The sequence below is a fragment of the Anser cygnoides genome, chromosome 3 (assembly GCF_040182565.1).
Source record: "Anser cygnoides isolate HZ-2024a breed goose chromosome 3, Taihu_goose_T2T_genome, whole genome shotgun sequence".
Lineage (NCBI taxonomy): Eukaryota > Metazoa > Chordata > Aves > Anseriformes > Anatidae > Anser > Anser cygnoides.
Window position 1 is genome coordinate 31,790,557 of NC_089875.1, and position 10,264 is coordinate 31,800,820.

At 38.5% G+C, this 10,264-nt stretch overlaps 1 long non-coding RNA gene across 1 annotated transcript; it reads right to left on the reverse strand.

Moving 5' to 3' along the window:
- Positions 1–2,647: 2,647 nt before the first annotated feature.
- On the reverse strand, positions 2,648–9,424 carry LOC106048414 (uncharacterized). The gene is made up of 5 exons (XR_001214171.3): positions 8,967–9,424; positions 8,163–8,228; positions 7,385–7,537; positions 5,445–5,506; positions 2,648–3,596 (listed from the first exon to the last, which is right to left on the reverse strand). It is a non-coding gene; the product is annotated as an uncharacterized lncRNA (long non-coding RNA).
- Between the last annotated feature and the right edge of the window lie 840 nt (positions 9,425–10,264).

Below are 10,264 nucleotides of genomic sequence, written 5' to 3' on the forward strand. Positions count from 1 at the left end.
GAGCTAAAGATTTTATTATTATTATTATTATTTTTTACTCCAAGACAGAGATCATAAATACCCTTAAATTTTGTTGAGTAGCTGATCTTACTCTGAACAGTTCATGACCAAAATCACAAACCTGATTTCAGGTTCAAATCTTATCTCTTTGAATGTGATCATCCCATAGTCTTCTGGTGTTGACAGACCACATGCAAAACCAAGTGTGACATCATACATAAAACAGAATAATTTTTTCTTTGTGGAAAGGAGAGGCTACTTTAATTTCTGACAATGGGCAGTCACCTTGAAGTACTTACTGTATTTTAATTTTACAGGCTGTTCAGATAACAGATTGATGGGAATAATACAAGTACCTAGGCTGAATCCACTAAATTATTGGGGCTGATTTCTAGCTGAAAACGTTTCAGTAAAAGGACTATATGTTTCATTTAGGTAAATAATGGTAGTATCTGCAGCTACTCTTGCTGGCATAAAAATTCTAAGGGCTGTCACTCTGCAAGCTTCAGGGCAAAAAAAAGTGGACTTGGTGTCAGTGATTCTTATCATGACACTTGCTATATTTGGTGTCTTTCATAAGGGTCCAAAACTTATATTATTCTGACAGATTGTCAGCTTCCATTAAAAAATAATAATAATAAAAAAAGCGCTACCCCTCTTGACCGAGGCAAAAAAATCTTGACTAAAATTATAAATCAGAAGTTAATTCACATGCCAGATTTATCATATTAGCACCATAATGTTTTGTGATTGGGTTGGAGTAAAAGGGACTTATGATTTTTGAAAACTTGAGAGTGTCCATCCTTACCAGACTGGATCAGAAGGAAACCACATCCTTTTTCCATTCAGATTCTAAATCCCAGTTAAGTGCAGCCCCCTGCCTTTGTCTTTTACAGCATCTGGCAGAACTGAGACCCAGCTATAGGACACTGAAATCAGAAGCTACAAGATGCCCACTAGGGCAGTGAGTCCTACTTGGGGTCTCCTAGGGAAGTCCATCAATGCGTATTTTCCAAGAGTGTGTTTAACTCAGTTCTGAAAGGGGAGAAGAGCAAATTTACCCGTCACCTCTTGCTGTCAATACGCCATCTCTCAGCCAAGCATCACAGGCTGCACCTGCAGCTCCTCACCTCGGTGAGGGCTCTACCATCCCTGCTTGCTAAGCCACTAACTGGATAGCATCCCTCTTCCATGATGAGGTCATGGGATTTTATGGGTCAGAAGATGGTTTAAGGTTAACCAACCTCTTCCAGAAGATTACAGATAATGAGATGAGGGAGGCAGGCCTGTGAAAAGACACTAGGATCTCCTGCAAGTGGGAGACAGCACAGATCAGCCTCCTTCCCCTGCAGTTGCATGGGTGGATGGGGAGCACCCTGCTGTGGACAAGCAGTCCCTGGTGTGGGGATGAACGGGCTCGTGCTGCGGGTTTCCCCATGCATGGCTCTCAGAGCCATCTGCTCTGAATTAGATGGGATTAAAGACAGCATTGGTAAATCCCTTCTTGCTGTTTGTGCAACGTAGGTTTATTACACGTGAAATAAGGCTTAGAGGCAAGGGCTGCATTTCTTACATGTTAACAGCCAGTTAACAAGAAGAGCTTCTAAAGCCAGGTAAAAGAAACAACCTGTGGAAGATGGGACTTTGGTAGGGGAATTTGTTTTGATAGCCCCAGCACAGAACACACACACACACACACAAAAAAAAAAAAAAAAAAAAAAAAAAAAGGGCTCTGCACAGGATTCTCTGCAGGCAAGCGAAGAGGAAAGACACAGAGACAGACAGGCAAAATACGGTCAGTACAAATAGCACTGGATTCATAATCGCTTTATGGAGAGGAAGGGTACATAAGGGGAACAGGCAAATCTGAAGGCAATATGGCCTTAAGCACCATTCCTAACAGATCTTTAAAGAACACAAATACCCATTTCCTTCTTGATTTCTCTAGGTGCTTGCCTTGGCACTGGAGCAACAAAGAATACAAGCTGTAGAGAAAGCCTGTTAAGACGGTTTCAGGACCCTGTATTTTTGTCAGACTCATAATGATTTTGCTGTATTTCTGCACACATATTGCTCTCTGACATGCTGTCCTGAACCTAGTTGTCATTCCCCACCATGGATGTCCAGCACTCACGTTTGAGAGGGAAGCTTGTGGCAGTAGATGTGCTTACTTATGATTTCTACACCTATAAAATGTCCCTTTGATGGAGGTAATCTTTGCTCACTCCTTTTCAAAACAGCTGCTGGCTCTGCCTTAAAACATGCCCACCTCTGTGAATGAAGCATACTGGAATACATAAGGGAAAGATCAAGCCAAGCATATGTAATCCAACAGACGTGTCGTTCCCATGCTTTAAAAAGAGAAGCTATAAAAATACAGTGCCAAGTGAAGTCAAGCCATGTACCTGCCTCCTCAAATAACACACAGAGGAGAAGATTCTTTGCCATGTTACTTCCACGCACAGTTCAATTCTTTAAAAATGAAAGCTCTCCTTGCTCTTCTAATTTTTGGGAGCAAAGGAGGAGGAATGGTGACCCCAGTGCCATGCAAGAGAATGGAGTAAGGTTAGCACAAATGAAAATAAAAAGGGAGAAAATAAGAACTACAAAGAAAGAAGAGACTAAAGATCTACAAAAAAAAATGATAAAAAGTAGGAGAATGCCTTTTCTTTTCCGAGTCTGAACAAAAATAAACCTTTATCAGTGAAGATATATGGGTATTATATCAGCAATGTTAAAAAATTTACACTGCTTCAAGGAAATTTTGAGACATGATTCTGACCTCTTTTCCAGGTGTGAAAATAAGAAGCAATTAAAGACAGTGGAATTATTCCAGACTTTTTCTTGTAGACATTATACTGATTAGAACAAGAAGATTTTTTTTGACACTTGTCAGAAAATACTGATTAATAAAATTAAAAATAATTTATGTGAGTAAGCCATTCTGCCTGAGTTTATTTTTGCACATTTTTTCAGGAGAATATTGCAGAACTGTGCAAAACAGCATTTTAGCTTCTTTTCAGAAATTAAGGAAGTACTTTTCTTTTTTTTTTTCTTTTATGAAATGATATGAAATACAATTCACAATTAAAAATAAATTAAAGTACAGTTTTAATTTGCATCCCAGCTGGAAGAGGATGGTATTTTTTTCAGTATCAAATTTTCATAAAACAAGAAATCCACTTCCTACCCAGTATTAATAAAGGCATCTATATGTCTATATGGCTTATCAATCCTTTTTTCTTTTTTTTTTCTTTCAATCTCATCATCATTGACATTAAAAAAATATATAATTTTTTCAAAAGCTATCATTTTATATGTCCCTCAAGACTTTATCAGCCACATTACATTTTTTGGCAGACAGTTTGCTGTGCTATGTGGTTTGTTTATGCTGCAAAGCTTAATAGAAACTATATATTTAATGTGTTTTGGCTGGTCCACACACTACAGCTCTGTATATAACATAATTAAAGCAGTACAAAGCCATGCAGGCAAATCCTTTATGTATGATATTCAGATTTTATGATCCTTGTGACAGTCATTGTCTTCTGTTTTACTCCTGTATGGGCTCCAGTGGTGGTACAACGCACGTTTTCCTGCACATTAATGCAATACAAATAAGTTAACTGTATTACTTTACAGAATTTTGAGACAATTCTTTTGTCACATTCCAGTCAAATTCTTAGAATAATCTTGGAAATGATAATCAAAATATTTCCAGATTCTGTTCACATTTGGGATCTCTACTTGTAAATCAAGCAATGAAGTTTTTCAAAATATTTCTTTTTTTTTTTTTTTTTTGAAAGAAATGAATAATCTATCCATTTTGATATTTTAATTGCCTATATGGTGCCAAGGTCATCCATAAATGGGGCAAGTAAGGTCAAATGAGATTTCTTACAGAATAAAGAAGACTTCAGAATGGATCAAAGCAATGTCACTCTAGCCTTGCTCTATCATCTTTGACAATTTTAACAGCAGTTTTACAGTAGCTCTGCCATTGTAAGCTAAATATAACCCCTTTGTTTGGTTTCACAATAAAATTTATCCAACAAGGTCTCACAGGCCTGGCTGAAGTCACCAGTAAACTCACTGGAGTTTATTTACAGTGGAAAAAAAAAAAAAAAAGCCCACACATTCAGGTCCTTCTAGCTAATAGACAGGAGGAAAATAAAGGAAAGATTGGTTGTCTCTTTTATTGAGCTCTGTTTGCAGCCAAGATTGAAAGTTTCCGTGGTCTGCTGCTAATTCTATTAACTGGCGCTTCATAATGATATGCTCAGTCATCTGTTACTTAACACAGATGATTGTCCTCAACAGCCTTTAATAAAATAATACACTCCTTTCTGGAGGTCTTACTTAATTGCTAATCTCGTGATATCTGTAATCTTTTGATTCACCTCCTCCTGCTTGTTTCTCTGATCTGGCTGTTCCTGTGGATGCTGACTGGTATGTGGCAAAATGATGCCGTTGTCACTACCAATTACCCCTGGCAGGGAGTCCAGCCGAAGGCTGTCGTGGACCTAATGAGGTGTACCCAATCAGGAGAAAAATGTGGCTCCATTTCCATCCCCTGGGTGGTAACTTACTTTGTAAGAGTGATCAATTCTTGGTTAGGTTAAGAAGTGGAAATAAACAAACCTGCATAATTACCCTGTGTGATCTCCTGTACAGATGGGGTGGGGAAGGAATTTGGCAGCCAAGAGAAGCACAGGGAGATCCATGGGCTGAAAGTCCTTTGACATGCTCTGCATTTGCCTTTCCTATTTAATACATTTGTACCAAATAACAAGGGGCATTAGGCTCATGAAAAGCAATGAAAAATTCCTACTCTCTTCAGGGAGAGCAGAAGTAAGTGCTTTGCCAGGACACAGTGCTGCTGCATGCTCTTTACATGAGACTAGACCAGGGGCACTGTTCAGGAAAAATATAAAATAAAGTGGATCAAAGCACTTAGACTGGGATTCATCTAAAACTTAAGTGCCTAATGTATATCAGTTTCTTAGGCTGCCTCTGCAGCCATTGTGCAGAGAGACAGATGCACTTCAGGAGGCTGATCAATCCTTTCCAATCTACCATCAACATATAGGAGTTTCTCGTTGAATTAAGATGATGCCGTCTCCCATGAATAAGTCACATAAGCTTTCTGGATGTCCACGCACAACAAGAATGGTGAAATCCTTTCCAGAATGATCCAAAAACTGAGTCTTGTCAACAAACACTATTCTCTTCCCATCACCTTTAGCTGGTTATATATTAGTCCATATTAGCCAAGGAATATATTAACACTGTCAAAGGGCCTGGGCTACTTTACACAAAAGATGTTTAAACCTGAAGGTACTGTGGAAATGTATGGGGATAAGCAGGCAGTGATAGGTGGAGGGTAAGAAACAGCTTGCTTTTTTGGCTCTCCATGTCAGCTTTGATCTTTCCTGGCAAGCTACCTGGCACTTGATGCTGTGACTGTGCACGTTTGCTCATTCCTCCTCTCAAGCTGAAAATCATTCTGTGTAGGGAGAGAACAACAAGAATGCATGACACAATCCACGTAAAAACACAGATAAATTCTTGGCTTCCTATTATATCCTGCAGGAAGAAAAGTCAGGAAGAGTTTGACAGAGATGTGTTTGTCTTACTCAGAGTAAGAGTGCCTTGCAATAAATCACATTTACTGACAGTCAGCCTGTACTGAATAGTACAGTTACTCACAAAAGAGTTTCATGAAGGATATTACAACAGGATTAATGTATAAAGCTTTATTAGTGGGGCCACAAGGTGAGGCATGCATCAACTTCAAAGTTACCAAAGGTATTAAAAATAAGAGGAAATGGGAGAAAGAGAGAAAAGGCAGAGCAAGGCAGGGCGAGGCTCTCCCTGAGGCCAAATGAGAATCATCACCAGGCAAGCATCCCCCTCTGTGGTCTCTCCAGCGTAGCAGATTGTGATAGTGATAGTGACAAGCCATCGCCATTCCTGTTCAGCAGCACTTCAGGACCTGCCCCAGATTCTGTGAGCTGTTTTGCTTCATGATGCATTCTGTGCTGACTGTGCTGACTTAGTTGGGCACAGACAAGACACATGAACTCATGCTAAGATTTTTTTGCATGTATTTCATTAGGTAATCCTGATCAGGTATCTAGATGATTTCTGTCTACTTTATTGTGCTCTAAATTTTATGTTTCCCTAATAAAAACTAAAAGACAAGAAGAGGTGTAGCAAAGGGGCAGGAAGGGTTGATTCCTAATGTCAATGGCAATCACATTTCATGAGAGCCACCCATACAAGTGGTACCTGGACTTGCAGTTGCAAGGCCACAAGGAAAACCATGAGAGAACAACAGCATGAAACAACAGAAGAAAAATATTGCCCTGGCCACTCTAGAAAGCACTGCCACAAGAGCCCAGGTGAACAGCTGCAGTGAGCTGTGAGCAAAGGCAGGTTGCAAAGCAGCACATGGAAAGTGCTCAGCTTCATGGTGATTACAGCAACTAAGGCACAGTGCAAGAATAGAATGTGTTTTGGCTAGAGATATCTATATTCCAGAATATAGAAAAAAAAACAAAAAACAAAAAAAAAAACCTACCAAATACACCATGTTTGCAATTCTGAAAAATGCTGCAATCTGGCTTCCAAATTTTCCAAACGACAAATGTTTATATTTTCAATTAAATTAAATTGACAAAAGTGTCATATTTTCTTTCCTTCAAAATTAAATGTTAAGTTTATTTTACGACTCTTTCTATTTGTTTAAAAGAAAATGAAAACTGGAAAAAAATATTTGTCATTTTCATTTCCACACTTAAAAATCAAGTCATTGAGCTGAAATCAGCTTTAATGGAAAATTTTCTGAACAGAAAGCTGTTATAATGTGAAAATATTGAAACATTTCTTTGAAGTTTATGCTGCATAAAAATTTTTCTTTCCCATTTACATGTTTTTCTCTTCGTAATTCACCTTAACCATCTGCAACGGACCTTCAAATATGAATTCATGTCTTCACGTATACATATCCTGCTTTTTTGCTGTTATTCCTTTTCTTCCAGTAATGTTCTCTCCTCTTCCTTCTTGTCAAATTCTCTTCACTTTCTTTGAAGCTCTCTTACTCTTATCTCTTTTGCAACATGTCCAAGGCAAAACACTTGGAACATATAATACAAAAAATCATACCTACACGTGTCACTGAGACAGAGACCTCTCAGGACTCATGCCCTATCCATGAGTGTTCAAGGCCAGGCTGGATGGGTCTTTGGGCAGCCTGGTCTAGTGCAAGGTGTCCCTGCCCATGGCAGGGGGGTGGGAACTGGATGATCCTAAGGTCCCTTCCAACACAAATCATTCTATGACTCTAATTCCCATGGGAAATCTGAGCAGACTGCATTCTCACCTTGAGAAATATTCTGAATGATGTAGTCCTTTTCCTCACAGGAGAAGGTTCTCCCTTCATAAGGTCACCAGACCTATTGTCTTCCTTCATAAACTAAGTCACAAAGGTGTGTAATTCTTCTCCCAAACAGTTCAGATTTTCTTCTTAGAATGCCTATAGAGAGTGAGAGGGAGGTGGCCATTGGTTAATAAGTCAGAAGATCACAACTGAAAGAAATGATTTTGACCTCAATGAATAACTAAGTTTTTGGACACTTTGCAGAACATAAAATTCCACTTTCTCCAGAGGGCGTGCACAAATTCAGTGGCAGAGCCAAGTGTCTGAGTACACTGCATGTTGTACTCTGCCAGTTAAACCCTATTCACAGAGAGCTGCAAACAAACCCATTACTGAGACTCAAGATCACATATTTCCAGAACATCTCTTCCATGTTACAGCATGTGAACAGCGTGTGAACAACTGTTCACAACCATTCTGGCTCTTCAAACATTCTTTCCCAAATTCTTTTGCTGGGCTCGGAGTGTAAGGAGAAGACCGTAACGGTGTTTCTACTCCTATAAAAAATGTTAAGCTATCACCAGTCATGACTCAACTTAACAGCAATAATCCACCGTGAAAGTACAATGCAATTAAAACCTTAAAAGGGGACGGGGGGGAGAGAGAGAGAGAGATGGAGATTTCCCATTAACAGATGCTACATCCCTCTGTACTCAATGTTTTAGATATGTTTGTTGGAATTATAAACTATGTACACGATAATAGCATTGTTGATGCTGACCTTGCGAAGTACAGCTCTGTGCTTTATGAATCAATCATCACAGCTTGGAGCAAGAAGGAAAATAAACTTGCAGAGAAAAATTTGAGAGAGAAGGTGAATGAGAAGTATTTGTCATATATGAGGACAATGGTTCTGAATTAAGCAGAATTTGTTGGTTTACTCCTATAAGGCAAGGCCATGAAGATCAGCAAAACCCAGACATAAAAATAGTCACTTTGACTGGAAGAGGTTAGGAATTAGCACCTAATAACACATCAGATGGCCTCAAGAATTGAAGTGAAGATGAAAACTTTGTAATGGGGAAAAGGATCTCTCCAGCTGACTTGGTCCAGCAAAAAGAGCTTGTGTGATCTTGCACTTAATTTTACCTCTGAGCAGCAGGAGCCCCTTGCTCAGCCGCCGTCACAGTGCTATGGATGCATGTAACCATTCTGCTGGAGTTGCCTACTTTATCATTTCAAATGGCTAGTGCAGGAAACGCTTCTGTATTTTTATGTTTGCACATTTTCCTGTTCTACTGAGTGTTCAGACAGGCTCACAAGAACGGCCTTAAATGAATGAGTAGGCAAATTGCTATGCATACTGGAAGATCAGAAAGAAAATGTAAAAGAGAAAAATATACATTAATGATGTCTGCCATAAACAAAGAACTGCCTTTTTCTTTTCATATCTTCAATTACTCTTATGTGGTAAGGCAAAAAGAAGAAAAAAAAAAAGACAAGCAAACAATTCTTATGAAAATGTACAGCACATACATTTCCTCTGTAACATATTATATCTAAAATGAGCATAAAATGTCATTACTCTAATAGACAGCAAGGTCCTAGAAATGTGAAGATGCAAATCATAGGAAAGTGTTAGCAGCTGCATGGTCACATGTATGACATCACAACACCTGGGATTCCTTTACATCACAATTGTTGTGGAGCTATGAACACTAACAAAAGTCACCTGCTCCTCTGTGTTTAGGAGGTTTAGAGGCACCCAAAACCAGAAGAGATATGCAGGAACATTTTGTTTAAAATTGAAGAATACCTTCCCCCTAAATAATGATTATAATAACACAAAGCTTTGAAATGTTTTAATTGAGAAATTTCAGAAAGGTTTTGAAAGATGTGTGTGCTTAATTTTCCCAATATTTTTGTGAGATAGTTAAATATTGTTTAGTCATTTTTCAGGTAGAGAAAACAGCTGTAATTGATTTGCTGAGTACTGTTAAGAATGAATCCTTCTCAGTTCTTACTTTATTTGCAGGGTAATCTTTTGGTTCTTTCCTCTTGTCAGCTGCCAAGCAGTCAATCTTTCTGATCAAGGTTTAAAATATGAACATAAGAAGAGAATACTAGAAAACTTGTCCTTTTTTTTTTTTTAGTAAAAAAAAAAAAAAAAGGACAAATTTTACCACATTTCATTAAAAATCAATTATTTTAATGGTCCAACATTCATTTCTGGAGAAAAATGCTAAACAAAATATCCTTGGTTTCTGCCCAAAGGGAATATTTGGATTATCTAAACTGTTACATTAGCAAGGGTTCTATCAGGCAGCCAAACAAGTGATTTATATTCATTGTACTTTATATGTATTACCTTGTATGGTAACTGTAAGGCTCTAAATTTTTATGTAGTCTTTGCTCCAGAAGCATAAATGTTACTGCATAATCACAATATTTGACAGCACTGCACTTCTCACCTGCAGAGTATCAAACCTCTCAGAAGCTGTGCAAACATTGCTTTCATTTCACAGATGGGAAAAGAGAATGCCCAGAGACACACTGCAACACAGCCCAGGAGAGAACACAGCCCTGGTAACTTGCTGTATTGACAAAGGCATGAACTTGCCCCACTCAATTTTTTAACTAAGAAAGCCAAGTGAAAAGTTTCAACTGGAGGGGTGGAGGTGGGGAGCAGGGTAGGTACCTCCGTAACACAACTCGGGCCAGCTTCTCTAAGATCAGATTTATCTCACGGATAATATGAATAAAATTGTTGATCAAAATACCAGTCACTTTCTTGCTTTTGGCCACACTCTAGTCAAGACCAGTGACTAATATTTTTAGTACATTGACAACACATGGTCACATCATTGTATTTTAATACAGTCA